This window comes from Protopterus annectens, chromosome 1.part2 (assembly GCF_019279795.1).
Source record: "Protopterus annectens isolate FY-2018-M chromosome 1.part2, PAN1.0, whole genome shotgun sequence".
NCBI classification, from domain to species: domain Eukaryota; kingdom Metazoa; phylum Chordata; order Ceratodontiformes; family Protopteridae; genus Protopterus; species Protopterus annectens.
The window spans coordinates 820,706,720-820,720,340 of record NC_056727.1 but is presented as its reverse complement, the minus strand read 5'-3'; the positions used below and the strand labels follow the sequence as shown (position 1 = coordinate 820,720,340).

The window sequence follows — 13,621 nt, the reverse complement described above, 5'->3', positions numbered from 1 at the left end:
CCCAAAACCAAACTGTGTGGGATCCAGAGTTTAGAGATTCCCTATATCCTTGTTTATTAGGTCCATGATGATGTATTCCATAGCTTTGCATATCGGACTTGTCAGGCTAATGGAGCAATAGTTCCCAGGGTCTGTAGTCGCACCTGCTTTGTGGAGAAGGATGACTGTAGCAGTGCACCATTTGGTAGGGACAAAGCCTGAGGTGAGGCTGTCATTGAACAGGGCACACAGGTGTGGTTCCAGTTCATTCTGTAGTTCATGTAGAACACAGCCAGGGATATTGTCAGGTCCCATAGAAGCTGTATTCTTGGCCCTTGGACAGTGCTGTTTTAACCTGTGCAGCAGTAATAATGGGTGCCTGGCAGGCTACTAGTATTGTGATTGGTCCTTTGTTGGGGGAGAGAGGGGTAAAGTTGGCACAAAATCTGTTGGCCAGTATATTGGCGATATCTGTTGGCTTGGCATAGGAGGTACCATTGTGCAGTATCTCAGAGAAAATCTAGGTACTGCTGTGGAGATTCTTTATATAACTATAGAAGGCCTTGTGGTTGTCTTCACTATCTGCTAGAATTCTCTTTTCATAGCTAGCTGTAGAGCATTTGGTGAGGGATCTCAACCTTTTGTTGAGGCTGATAAGGGAGTTTTTCCAGTCTTGGGACTTCACCTTATTTTGCATCAGTTTCTTTTTTCTGTTATAGAGTTGTTTATGGCAGGGGACCACCAGATTGGCTTCCTTTTTGGAGGAGAGTGTCTTGGTTCTATTGGGTATGGCAAGATCCATGCATTTGTGTATATGTTCGTACAGTGCATTGGTGTATGATCTGGCGGTCATGCAATTTTTCTCCATTTGTATGGGTGCCATGAAGTTAGCCACCTCTGTTTTAGGAGCCCAAGGTTAGCCTTTGAGAAGTTTATCATGGTGGTTACCTTTGCAGGGGGTGGGAGGAATTGGAATTTCCAAGGTGATTAGTTTGTGGTCGGATCTAATCAGGGAGGAGTTGACTTTTGGTGTAGAGCAATGGTCACCCATGTTAGTAATGATCAGGTCAGGGATGTTGCTACCTCTTGTTGGGGTATGAACGAGCTGGTCCAGGGCATTGGAATTAATGAATTCCAAGAAACATTGGGCAAGTGTATTGCTACATTAGTAGTTTTCCCAGTTAATGGAGGGGTAGTTGAACTCACCTAGTATCAGTGTTAGGTTGGACCACAATAATTTCCAGGGTGCTTAGGAACATGGAGTGTTGGTCTTGGGATATGGTTGTGGACCTATAGCAGGCTATGACCTGATTCACTGTCGTTCCCAATATTAGGTGCACTTGAAGTATCTCTGATGCATTATGTTTGGCTACCAGTCTGGAGGTGTGCGCATCCTTTATGAATATGGAAGCACAACTGGCTTTGGAGCTCCGGTCCAAGTTCTTTGGCCGAAAGGTGTGGAATGAGTTATATCCTGGTAGTTCAGGGGTGCTTTCTGCTGCTTTGAACCAGGCCTCTGTTACAACACAGATGTCAATGTTCTCCATTTTAAGGGGTGCTTCGATTGAGTGCATTTTGAGATTTACACTTCTAGCATTGAGCAGCATGACCCTCAGATTGCATTTGTTTGTAGCTGTCATGGCGGTAATTTGGCCTTTGGAACACAGCCTATAAAGGCACTATAGAGGTGGCAAAAGCCATGGCCAGTATCCGGAAGCCCAGGGTTGACAGATGCAGGCCATCTCTGGTAAAGCATTGAGGTCTGTCAGTCACGTCATCCCAGGCAGACACTATATCCCCTTGGAATGACACCAGAAATGTAGCCAATTGTTGAAATCAGTCAGTTATTGATTGTACTGTGGTATCATTCTGGGTGATGGTAGGATGCTGCTCAGGGCTAGGGTCATACCTGCCTGAGCTACATAATCCGAGAGCTACTCCATGTCTCTTTTCAGGTAGTCCAGAGAAGTATGTCTCAGGTCATTCACACCCACATGTACAATGACAGAGTCATATTTGTACCTGTTGTTGAGGGACCTGACCGCATGCATTATGTGGTGGATCCTGGCACCTGACAGGCAGCTGACTGTTACTTTCTCCTTATTCAACCTAATGAGTGGGACATCAGTGTGCCTCACTATCGAGTCACCTATGACTAGTATATTGGGCAGGCTGTTTTGAATTAGGGCCTTTCAGTGGCACATTGTTTAGGATAGTCATGTGTCTCATGATTGGTGTTGTGGTGGTCAAGTGCATTTTTGCCTTGGAGGCCTCTGCTGTTTGCATAGATTTGTAATAAGAGCCTCTGTGAAGGTGGGTGTGTGTGGTTTGTGTTTTTATGTGAAGGCAGTGCTGGTGTGTGTTTTCAAGGACTATGCGTTCCATGTGGTGTGCTGCAAGTGTTTACCTTCTCTGCTTGACCAGTTATTCCGGTATTGGCTGGAAAGTGCATGGCTTCCAATTTGGATATATAAGTGCATCTCTCACAAGTCTCAATGTTGGGAGGTAAGAGGAGAGGGTTGTCAGTGTACATGAGGCAGTTGCTACATTGCCTCAGGATGCCCAAGTTCACCAGGTTAATAGGAGAAACCACAAATAACTGACCTTTAGACATGCTTGGAGGGATGTGCATTAATAATAAGTACTGGAGCTGTTTCCTTGTAGAACATTTAGTGCTGGTAGCACTTTTGTGTACTACAATGATGACTACAAGAATGCTGGTAAAGTTGTAGACTAATAAGCTAGTAAAAGTGCAGGAGAGAAGAAAACTATGAGATCTAAGGGAACAGTTGAAGAGCAGACTTTTTTACACTGCTCAGACGCTTACAAACAGTCCTGGATACATCAAAGCTGTATCTGGACTAGACTACTTACAAACAAGCTTAGACCTTTTTTTTATGGCAAACAATTTGTGGTCTGTGACCCTTAACAATGCCCATATATGTGATATTGTTGCCAAACTGGCCACAGTGAGGGTAGTGACACACATGTCAGCATTATGCATCATACCCGTCTGAAACATCATGCTGATAGAACATCTGCTACATTATCACGTGTCCAGGCTTGTAGGAGCACTACATGTCTCCACATCCTATGTCTGGTGGGTTATCTCACCATCCATGGAGGCATTCAGAGCATTGCATGTTGTAAGAGGTAGTGTGTCATGTCCTATGAACATAATCTATGTGGGGCATGTCATGTGTATGTAGTAGTACAGTATATAATGGTGGATATGTAGGTTTACTAATCTGTCTATAGCCAACTGTGTTTGTGTTACTGTATGCACACCCCCTGTGTCAGTCCTTACTGTGTGTATACAAACAATATACCTTTTTGTCTCCCTGTTCCACCCGATGAACTCAGGAATACATACCATAAACCTGTCATTCACAGTATCGTGCATGCTCTCATCAACTGCATCAGGGTTGAGTGTATGGTAAAGAAATGGCAGGGCCAACAGGTGTTGACAGGTGAATCTGTTGCAGTTAATGTAATGGCTACGCTTGTAAGGGACCTGCTGACAGTATCACATTAACCTGTTCTGTATGTATGAGTGTATGGTAGTACACAACACTGAGCTGACATGTTTAAAGGCTACCTGTCTGTGACAAGGCGTATGTTTGCAAGGTCACACTGTCTGACAACAGTGTCCCTCACACACTGTTGCATGCATACACACCTGGTACATGTACATATAAAGCTGTACCTTGCCTATGACACAGTCGGTGTATTCTTAGTCTGCCATACTCCCTATTGGGAATGTCTGCAGGGCCATAGCCGGCAGACACACAGACACCTGGAACACTAACAGATTACAGCATGTCAGACTACATTCAGTCAGTATACTAACAGCAATAATGCCTCCTGACTAATACGGTACATACACATGTATGTGTACCCATAACAAATGCAAGCAGACAGCACCTTTCATAGTATTACATAGCTACACTGTTCTATATTCACCCTGTGCTTCAGAGCCATATTAGCATGTCCCTGCATCAATTGTATGGATGACAGGAATGTGGCACAAGTATCAACATATGCACAGGGTGTGGTGTGGTTTTGCCAGAGGACTAAGCTGGGCCATACGGTTGACATCATGAGTGTGTGTGTTTGGTGGGGTATCCAACAGATGGGCTGTGCAGAGGTGCTGTGTATGTCTGGAGGTGACCTACCTGTGATACAGATGTCTGTGTATGTATGCACACAGTCACGCCATGTGGCTACCTACACAGGGTATGTCGGAGAGCTGTGTACCATACATGGCAGAGTGCCCTGGTCACCTTCTCTGGGCACGAATGTGGGAACTGGTCATGCCAGGGGTATCACTGGCACCACCAGGTCCAAGGCTAGATGCAGTACTCCTTCCTGATGGTGACTACTGTCTGCTGGATCTCTGCCCCTGACAGGACTGGACAGGACCATGTGGCCATGGCCTGCTCCGGTGTGCTGTGGACAGCAAACACCCCCCTTTGGTAGTGCTGGTGTCACTGCCACTAAGGGAGTGTGAAATTGCATGGCCCCATAGACTCTGAGCTGTTGCTGGTGATGACCTACGTCCACGTGGCTAATGCCCATCTCCCACCACATGCTCTAGTTACAGACATGCCACGGTCAAGGATTGCCAAGGTCTCACCCCACCGTTTTTTCATGACCTCAGTATATTGATGTGTGGCCTCAACAAGGTCATGTATGTCACCACATAAATCAGGGAGAGTTGCATCCACCACCCTGAGTATTTGTGTGTTGTGGTGTTCACTATGTGCCTGTGCATCCATGACAGCCCGGAACATGCATCTGGTGACTCCTTCTGCGGCACTTGCAACAGTGTCCAGATGAGCAGCATTCCTCCTGCAAGCATCCCTGTCCATCCGCCAGTGTGGGACCTCGCCTGCACTCTGGCTATGGCCAGTATCTACACTCACACCTGCCATAGTCACCACACTAGCCTGTTCAATGCCACCACCTGCCAACTGTCCATTATCTGTGGCCACTGGTGATGGGGTATGTGTGGGCATTGTCACTGTGTGTGGGTATGGTGTGGACAGGAGTGGGATGCCAACCAATGGCACAGATTCATCCCCTGACAACCCCACCTGTACCTCACTATTCCTATCATCATTGTCAGAGTCTGCAGAGATAATGACATCAGTTTCCAAAAGGGGGGACCCCAAACTCCATTGCCACCTGTGGGGGAAAAACAACATATGTACATTAATACCTGCACTTTGACATTGGCTGGTATACACACACACACACACACACACACACACACACACACTTACAGGTGAGGTGGCACAAATCCTTTACACAGACCACACATTGCCCAAATGGTGACATGCATGACACACAGCCCTCAACATCATGCATTGCAACAAGTTTTACTACATGTAGCTAACAATATAGAGCTCTGGAATATGTGATTAGTGTTAGTGTGCGATGGCATTCACCAGCACAGACTGCACCCATGCACACATCTATAGCACAGTGGCAAGTACTACAGCACATACTTCACAACTGTAGAGATCCTTACAGGATGTGTAGAAGTTTGTCTCATGTGTTTACTCTATTTCTCATAACCCCTGCATTTCTCTGATACATAACTGGGATGATCTGAGGAGTGACATCACTGATTAATGGCATACATTTGAGTGTCAGCCCTCCAAACCAGCAGTGAATGTACGGTCACACAATTCCTGTTGCACCACCAACCTTCTAAGCTTACAGTGAATATGATACGTGTACACAACCCTGTTAACATGCATATTCTTGTAATATACAAGATGAGACTGCAGTAATGCATTCAAATATGTCACCCACTGTTCATGTGACATATGACCTGTGCAATCCAATCGATAAACAAACTCGTGTTATGTGTAAAATATAATGACTGCAATATGTACAATATGGTGATTGCATAATTGTGCACACCCTTAAAATGACACTTCATTGAAGCACCTTGTAATTGATTTACAGCATTCACTCTTCTTGTGAAGGTGTCGACCAGCATGACATATCTTGACTTGGCATTATTTGGCCACTCTTCCATGCAAAGGTCACCTAACTCTGTCAGATCGCATGGGCAGCTCATGTGCACAGTCCTCATCAGGTCAAGCTGGTTTTTTACTATCTGGTGTAGGTGTAGGCTCTAGCTGGGCCAGTCCATAACCATGAGTGTTCAGGTAGAGCCATTCTTAGACACCTTCTGGGTGTATGCTTTGGGTCATTGTCATGTTGAAGGCTGACACACCTCCCCATCCTCAGCGTTCTTGCAGATGCCTGATGGATTTTGGGCAGACATGAGAGTTATTTGGAGATGGCCAGAACTCCCACCACTGTGACTACAGGCCCTGTTCTAGCTTTGGAACAGCATCCCCACAGCGGGCCACTGCCACCGGTGTGATTCACCATTGGGATGTTGGTCTTCAGGTTGAGAGGTGTTGCTTGTGCACCACACATACCTTTTTGTATTGTGGCTGTGAGGTTGATCCATAGTCTCATTACACCATGACACATTTTCACACATGCCTTTGGGAGACGTGATGTGCTGTATTGCAATTTGTATCCACCCCTGGATGTTTTCTGGCGTGGATAAATGCTTCCATCTTCTCACCCTACCCAATATGCAGAATACAGGAAAGTGTTCCCACAGATAGTACACAATACCAGTATTAGCAAGGGATTCCTGCAACTTCCCTCAATGTTGCCGTATGTCCCCTGGCAGCCTCCCTGACCAGGTCTTGACATGCATTTTTATAATTTTTGGAGGGAAATCAAGTTCTTTTCAACAGCACTGTTGTCCTATATTCAATCCACCTTTTGAAAACTGTCTCCACTGTGTTCCATGGTGTATGCAATGCTATGGTAATGGTGTTGTATCCTACTCTTGACTGATACCTTTCAAATATGAGATCCCTTTGCTGCTTTCTCAGCTGACTGCAAGCCATGGCTGTTGCTGTTGCAGGCAACTGAGCAAATGTTATGATTATCCCACTTGGACAGCACACTGTTATCTGGTGTTATTCAGAGTGTCTTTACTTGATGAAAGGTGTGTATCCAAGCAGACTGTATGCTTTCAATAAATCACAAGCTACTGCAATAACATATTATTTGAAGGGTGTGCACACATATGCATCCAGCTTATTGTCAGGTTTGTATTCTTCATATTTGGTGCCGAACAGATTGATTGGGTTTGCAGGTGAATTGTTCATGTCATAGGTCACATTACAGTTTGGAAAAGGTGCGGACTGACATATTGTGGTTTCAATTTGTATATACATATATATATATATATATATATATATATATATATATATATATATGTATATGTCACAGACATCTGGCATCTTAACAGGGGTGTGTACACTGTTTATATCCACTATATGATACTTGACCAACATTTCCTGGAATTCATTAATTCCAGTGCCCTGGACTAGCTCATTCTTACCCCCACTAGAGGTAGCAACATCCTTGACCTCATCATTACTAACATGGATGACCATTGCTCTGTACCAATAGTCAACACCTCCCTGGTTAGATCTAATCACAAACTAATCACCTTGGAAATCCACATCCCCACCCTCCCCACAATGGTAACCACCATGAAAAACTTCTCCAAAGCTAACTTTGGGCTCCTAAAAACAGAGGTGGCTAACTTCACAGCAGCTATGCAATTGGAGAGCAGCTGCATGACTGCAGAATCATACACTAATGCCCTGTACGAGCATGTACATAAATGCATGGATCTCGCCATACCCAACAGAACCAAGATGCTCTCCTCCAAAAAAAGGAAGCCAAACTGGTGGTCCCGTGCCATAAACAAACTCTACAACAGAAGGAGGAATCTGATGAGAAATAAGGTAAAGTTCCAAGATTGGAAAAAATCCCTTATCAGACTCAACAAAAAATTGAGATCCTTCATCAAATCCTCTAAAGCTAGCTATGAAAACAGAATTGCAGCAGATAGTAAAGACAACCACAAGGCATTCTATAGTTATGTAAAGAATCTCCATGGCAATACCCAGATTTGCTTGGAGCTGTTGCACAATGGTACCTCCTATACCAAGCCAACAGATATTGCCAATATACTGGCCGACAGATTTAGTGCCAACTTTACCCCTCTCTTCCCCACCAAAGGACCAATCACAATACCAGGAGATTGCCAGGCACCCAGTATAGCTGGTGTACAGGTTAAAACAGCATTGTCCAAGGCCAAGGATACAGCTTCTATGGGACCTGACAATATCCCTGGCTGTGTTCTACATGAACTTCAGAGTGAACTGGCATCTCACCTGTGTGCCCTGTTCAATCACAGCCACACCTCAGGCTTTGTCCCTACCAAATGGTGCACTGCTACTGTCATCCCTCTCCACAAAGGAGGAGCGACTACGGACCCTGGGAACTAGCACCCCATTAGCCTGACAAGTCTGATATGCAAAGCTATGGAACACATCTTCATGGACCTAATAAACAAAGATATAGGGAAACTCCAAACCCTGGATCCAACACAGTTTGGTTTTGTGAAGGGTTGATGCCTACTCAACTTGCTCGACTTCTTTGAGTCAGTCACTAGAGATGTGGATGAAGGCAAGGTGGTTCATACAGCCTACCTTGATCTGGCCAAGGCCTTTGATACCATTCCCCACTCAAGAATCATAGAAAAACTTACTAAGCTAGGCATCAACCCCTATATCAATAGGTTGGTTGCAAAATGACTCACAGATAGAACCCACAGTGTGAAAGTAGCTGACTCCAAGTCAGACTGTTAACCAGTCACGAGTGGAGTCCCACAGGGTTTGGTCCTGGGTCCTCTCCTTTTTGGTATCTACTTCTCTGAAGTTCAGGCCAACATGAAGGGATTGTGGCTGGCAAAGTTTGCAGACAATTGCAAGTTGGGAGTCATAATTAACTCCCCAAGTGATGTTGATATCCTACAGAAAGGCCTCACTGAGACCAATGACTGGTGTCAGAACCATGGCCTTAAGCTCAATGCAAAAATATGTGTCGTCATTCCCTTTAGGAAATACCTGGTTCCCATGAATTACCACATTGATGGTAGTCCACTGAACACAGAAGGTGTCATAATAGATCTGGGAACACAGGTTGACAGCAACCTCTCTTTTGACCACCACATTGCCACTGTGGTCAGAAAGTCCTTCTATGTGGCACATCTCATTACTAATGGTTTTGCATCCAGGAAGAAAGAGGTCATTGTCGTCCTCTACTCTTCCCTCATTAGGCCAATCTTCGAGTACAATGCCCCATTTGGCAGGTACCTCACTAGACACCTACAACAACTGGAGAGGCCACAAAAATACCTCACAAAGAGGATCTTGGGCCTTAAACACTTGTCCTATGTGGACAGACTAAAAAAACTCCAACTATGTTCTGTCTCATATCACCTACTTAGAGGCAATCTCTGCTTGACTTACAAAGTTATGTTTGACTCAGCTCTGTTAGAAATACTACATCTAAAGAAATCCCAATCTGTCCACACTACACACTCCAGAGACCTCAATCTCATTACCACAATCAACAGAACAAGCTGGAGGGACAGGTTCATAACCCAGAGACTACCTATGCTATGGAATAGACTTCCCATTCATGTCAAGTGGAGCACCTTACTGGCCATCTTCAAGAGAAATCTTGATGAGTGGATGGGAAATAGAAAATTCACCCCGGGGATTACTCCATTGTCTGTACTTGACAGAGGCAATGGGAACTAAGGTTGAGTGGCACGATGCCAGGGTAATCCTATGGGCTAGGCTTGTAAAGGCTCCAGAGCCATTAGCCTAGTACACAACTATGAACCTCTGAACCTATGACAGTAATGTTTTACACATGTCCCTACATTAGGCCATTTGTACCCCCATTTAGCTGGTCTCTGTCCAGAAGTCTTGCACTGACAGGTCGTGAGGTATGCTACTGGGATGTTACATTCTCATCAGATAGGCCCCTGCGGTGACCACTGTGGTGCAATGCAGTTTATCCCAACACAGGTGAATATGCACATAAAGCAATATGGCTATGAGTGACAGTTGTGTACATTTCATGGCCTTCACATTGCTTGGGGTATTGGCAAACCACAATAGAACAATTGAATACTCACCAGCTGCAGACTGTTGTACTACATGCAGACCAGAGGAACCTAGGTAGTTGTGGGAGGGAAGTATTGTCAGCAGATCCACATGTGGCATTGGTACGGGATGGATGGTATGGGATGGATGCAGCATGTCTGCACATTTACAGTACAATCCCCAATACTACACAATTTGCTGTACTTCACCATAGATGTGCACATCTGTGCATTAGGAAACCCCATCCACAACTGCAATCTGACCTGACACATGCACGTAGATACTCTACAATTACAAGTATGCCTGCTACACTAGTCTAGTAATCGACACTGGGGCCTTCCCTGCACACTCCTCATCCATTGTCTGGGTGCCACCCACTGCCAGTATGTGGGGGGGTCTGTACTCTGATGTTGTACTGGGATGGGTGCCCCAAAGTACCCGAGGATGTCCTCGGTGGTTGTCAATGGGGCTGCATGGCCAGGCCCATACTTGTGGCTGGGCTGTCCCTGGCCACTGCAGCAGCCCTTAGCTGGGCATGGCGTATGGGGTCACTTTCACTATGCCGGACCAGCTCATATGTACATGTGTAGGCCATTGTTTACCCTGTGAACAAGTTCATGCCACAGGCCAGTCCTCTCCTGCAGCTGTTACTGGCTCCGCCAAACATTATGGCATGGTTCTGTAGTATAGCTTCTATGCTTATATTTATCTCAGCCACAGAGAAAGCTGACCTTTGCTGATGCAACATTGCACCTGGAAGACATAAAAAAGGGAGACACATCACAGGACCTCATTAATTTGGCAACAGTATGTACAGAACCTGCACAGCTACATTACATACCAGTAGCTACCACTCACAACCACACCATACCCCTGTAATGTATCAGCATTGTATCTGCTTGCATTGCACTGCTGGTCCTGGAGTGTCATATTTCCCCCCCCATGAGGGCTAGTTGATTCTGTACTCCTGTACTCCTCATTCATATCTGTGTAGAGGGATGACATTGCCCATCTTCCATGCGCATGGGGTGTGGATGGTGCCAATGCTTGGTGTGTCTACAGTGTGTAATGGAGCTGAGAGAACATGCCTAAGTTCATGTAGGATGCAGACAGGGATATTATCAGGTCCCATGGATACTTACATTTATTGCCTTTAAGTAGGCAATATGTACCTACTCACTGATAATGAGGGGAGGAGTGTGGGTGCTGTGCATATCCACCTATAGTGATGCTGAGCCAGGGGGTGGTATTTGCCCTAAACCTATCTGCAGCAGGTTGGCTATAGCTATGTTGTGTGTGTATGTGGTCTGACTGGCCACCATTACAGGGTGGGTTGGTTTGTCGCCTCAGTGATTGCAGACATATGTGAAGCTGGCCTAGTGATTGGCCTTGGTGGGTGTATCCAATTTGTACTCATAGTTAGCCTTACAGTACTCCACCTGTGGCCTTATATGCTTGATCAGACAAAGGCTGACTTGATGCCAAGTTAGAGTTGTTCCTGATTTGCCCTGTACAGCCAATGTAGGGACCAAGTCTGTGGTTTGTGTATTGCTGCTGTCCACCATAGGTGTTCAGCCTACCTTGAGGGGGTTGATGTTGTCCTGTCGGGTATTGCTGAGGCCATAAGGCTATGTAGGTGCCCACATAGTATTGTGTTGTGGGCCTGGACACAGCTGCTAGTTCCAACATATGGGATGCCTTTCATGTGGGCCTTGGCCATTACCCTTGCCTGTGTGGTGGACATTACAGAGATGTGGGAGCTACAGATTCACAGACAGTAGGTGGAAATACCTCACAGGATAGGACATGTGGAGACAGCCCATCAACATGGTGGACAAAGCTACAGATTTTGGTACAGATTGTATGTCATTAGGGCTGTTATATACATGGAGGGTTGCTACATTGACAGGGTTTGTTTGGACATGCATTTACCAGGTGACTTGAAATCTGACAGTGATATGCCTCTGGAGGAACAGACTAGCCAAATGTTTGCCTATTATGCATGGTCTGTTCCTTGAACAACATCTGTTTTTGTGGGATTGGTAGGATAATGTGAGGATTGTAGTCAGTAAGTGTTGACATCCATTGGTGTTCCTGACATCATATCCTTCAGGGATGTTCTGTTACAACAACACATGTAACACCAGCTACTGTTTCATTTTGTAACACAATTATGTGTGATATGTCCCTCTTTCCAGCCCCCTGTCCCACAAGTATGCCATGCGTTGTCCATATGTCCTGCACTAGGAGGTGCAGAGGTATGGTATATCATTAATTACCAACTGCACTCCAGTTATCATGCCAGTGACCGTGCAGACTCCTGGCCATGGTATGCAGCAGTCGCCAGGGTTATGAGTCCACACCCTGATAATTCTGTGGAAATCCGCACATATGACAGTTATGTATATCTGGCCATTATGAACAGACTGCCAGGATTGTGTAGCAGTGGTGTGTGTATATGTTTGTTGGACTGGGGCGGGAGTGTAGCAGATGTGAGTGCCATACATCCTTTACCTATCTGACTGTGCATGCTGCTACAGCTGCTGGCAGTCTATCAGGTCTGTATTCTTGTGGGGGCTGACTGTGACATATCCTGTAACACCTGAGGATTCCCAGTACAGTGTGACTTGGGGCAGTATATGTAGGAGTAATGTGTGAGTGGCAAATGGTATGTGGTTGCTCACACAGTATTATACTGTCATGTTCAATTTGTTTACTGGTATGTCACTGTGACTGTGGTGCATTTGTTTGGGTGTATGCACTTGCACAACAGGTCTACCTGGTGGATGGTTCAGGCCATTATGTATTTTTGGAAGAAAATATATGCATTGATTAGTAGGATCCATGACAGTTAGATGATATTGATTCTGATCAGAAATAATACCTTCTTCCCTAGCTGACCTCAAAAATTGGCTAGGGAAGAAGGCATTATTTCTGATCGGGATCAATACCATCTAATGGTCATGCATTTTCTTCCAAAAATGCATAAGGACCTGAACCATCCACTAGGTAGACCTATTGCCTCGGGTAGGGGTTCCTTGACAGAACCCCTATCCCAATTTCTTACCAGACATTTGCAACCTTTACTTAGGTGGGTAAGATCCAGATTGCAAGACACCACAGAGTTTCTCCAAATCACTGCAGACACCCAATTGGAACCAGGGTGGTTACTCTGCACTCTGGATGTTTCCACTTTATATACCAATATTCCCCATTGGGCGGGTTTGGATGCCCTGGAGTATTGGTTTCAGAGGTCTGAATTTTATTCTCCAGGTTTCAATACTCTTCTCATTGGGCTTGCTGCACATGTATTGACTAAGAATGTCTTTTACTATCAAGTCAAATGTTATTGGCAGACTCAAGGGACGGCCATGGGGGCATCATTTGCCCCAATTTACGCAGATTTGTTCATGGCCTATGTGGAAGAGTTTTTGATCTATGATAATACTCACAATATATACCTGGATGAAATCGACATCTGGAGAAGATTTTTGGATGATTGCTGGATGGTATGGAGATTGGATGTTATATATTTAAGGGAATTTGTAGAGTACTTGAATGATAAT

The 13,621-nt window shown here is 45.2% G+C and overlaps 1 protein-coding gene across 1 annotated transcript in view; it reads left to right on the top strand.

Annotated features, from left to right (window-relative positions):
- Positions 1–13,621, top strand: part of RYR2 (ryanodine receptor 2) — a 6,224,161-nt gene that overhangs the window by 4,923,886 nt on the left and 1,286,654 nt on the right. The gene's annotated exons all lie outside the window — the stretch shown is intronic.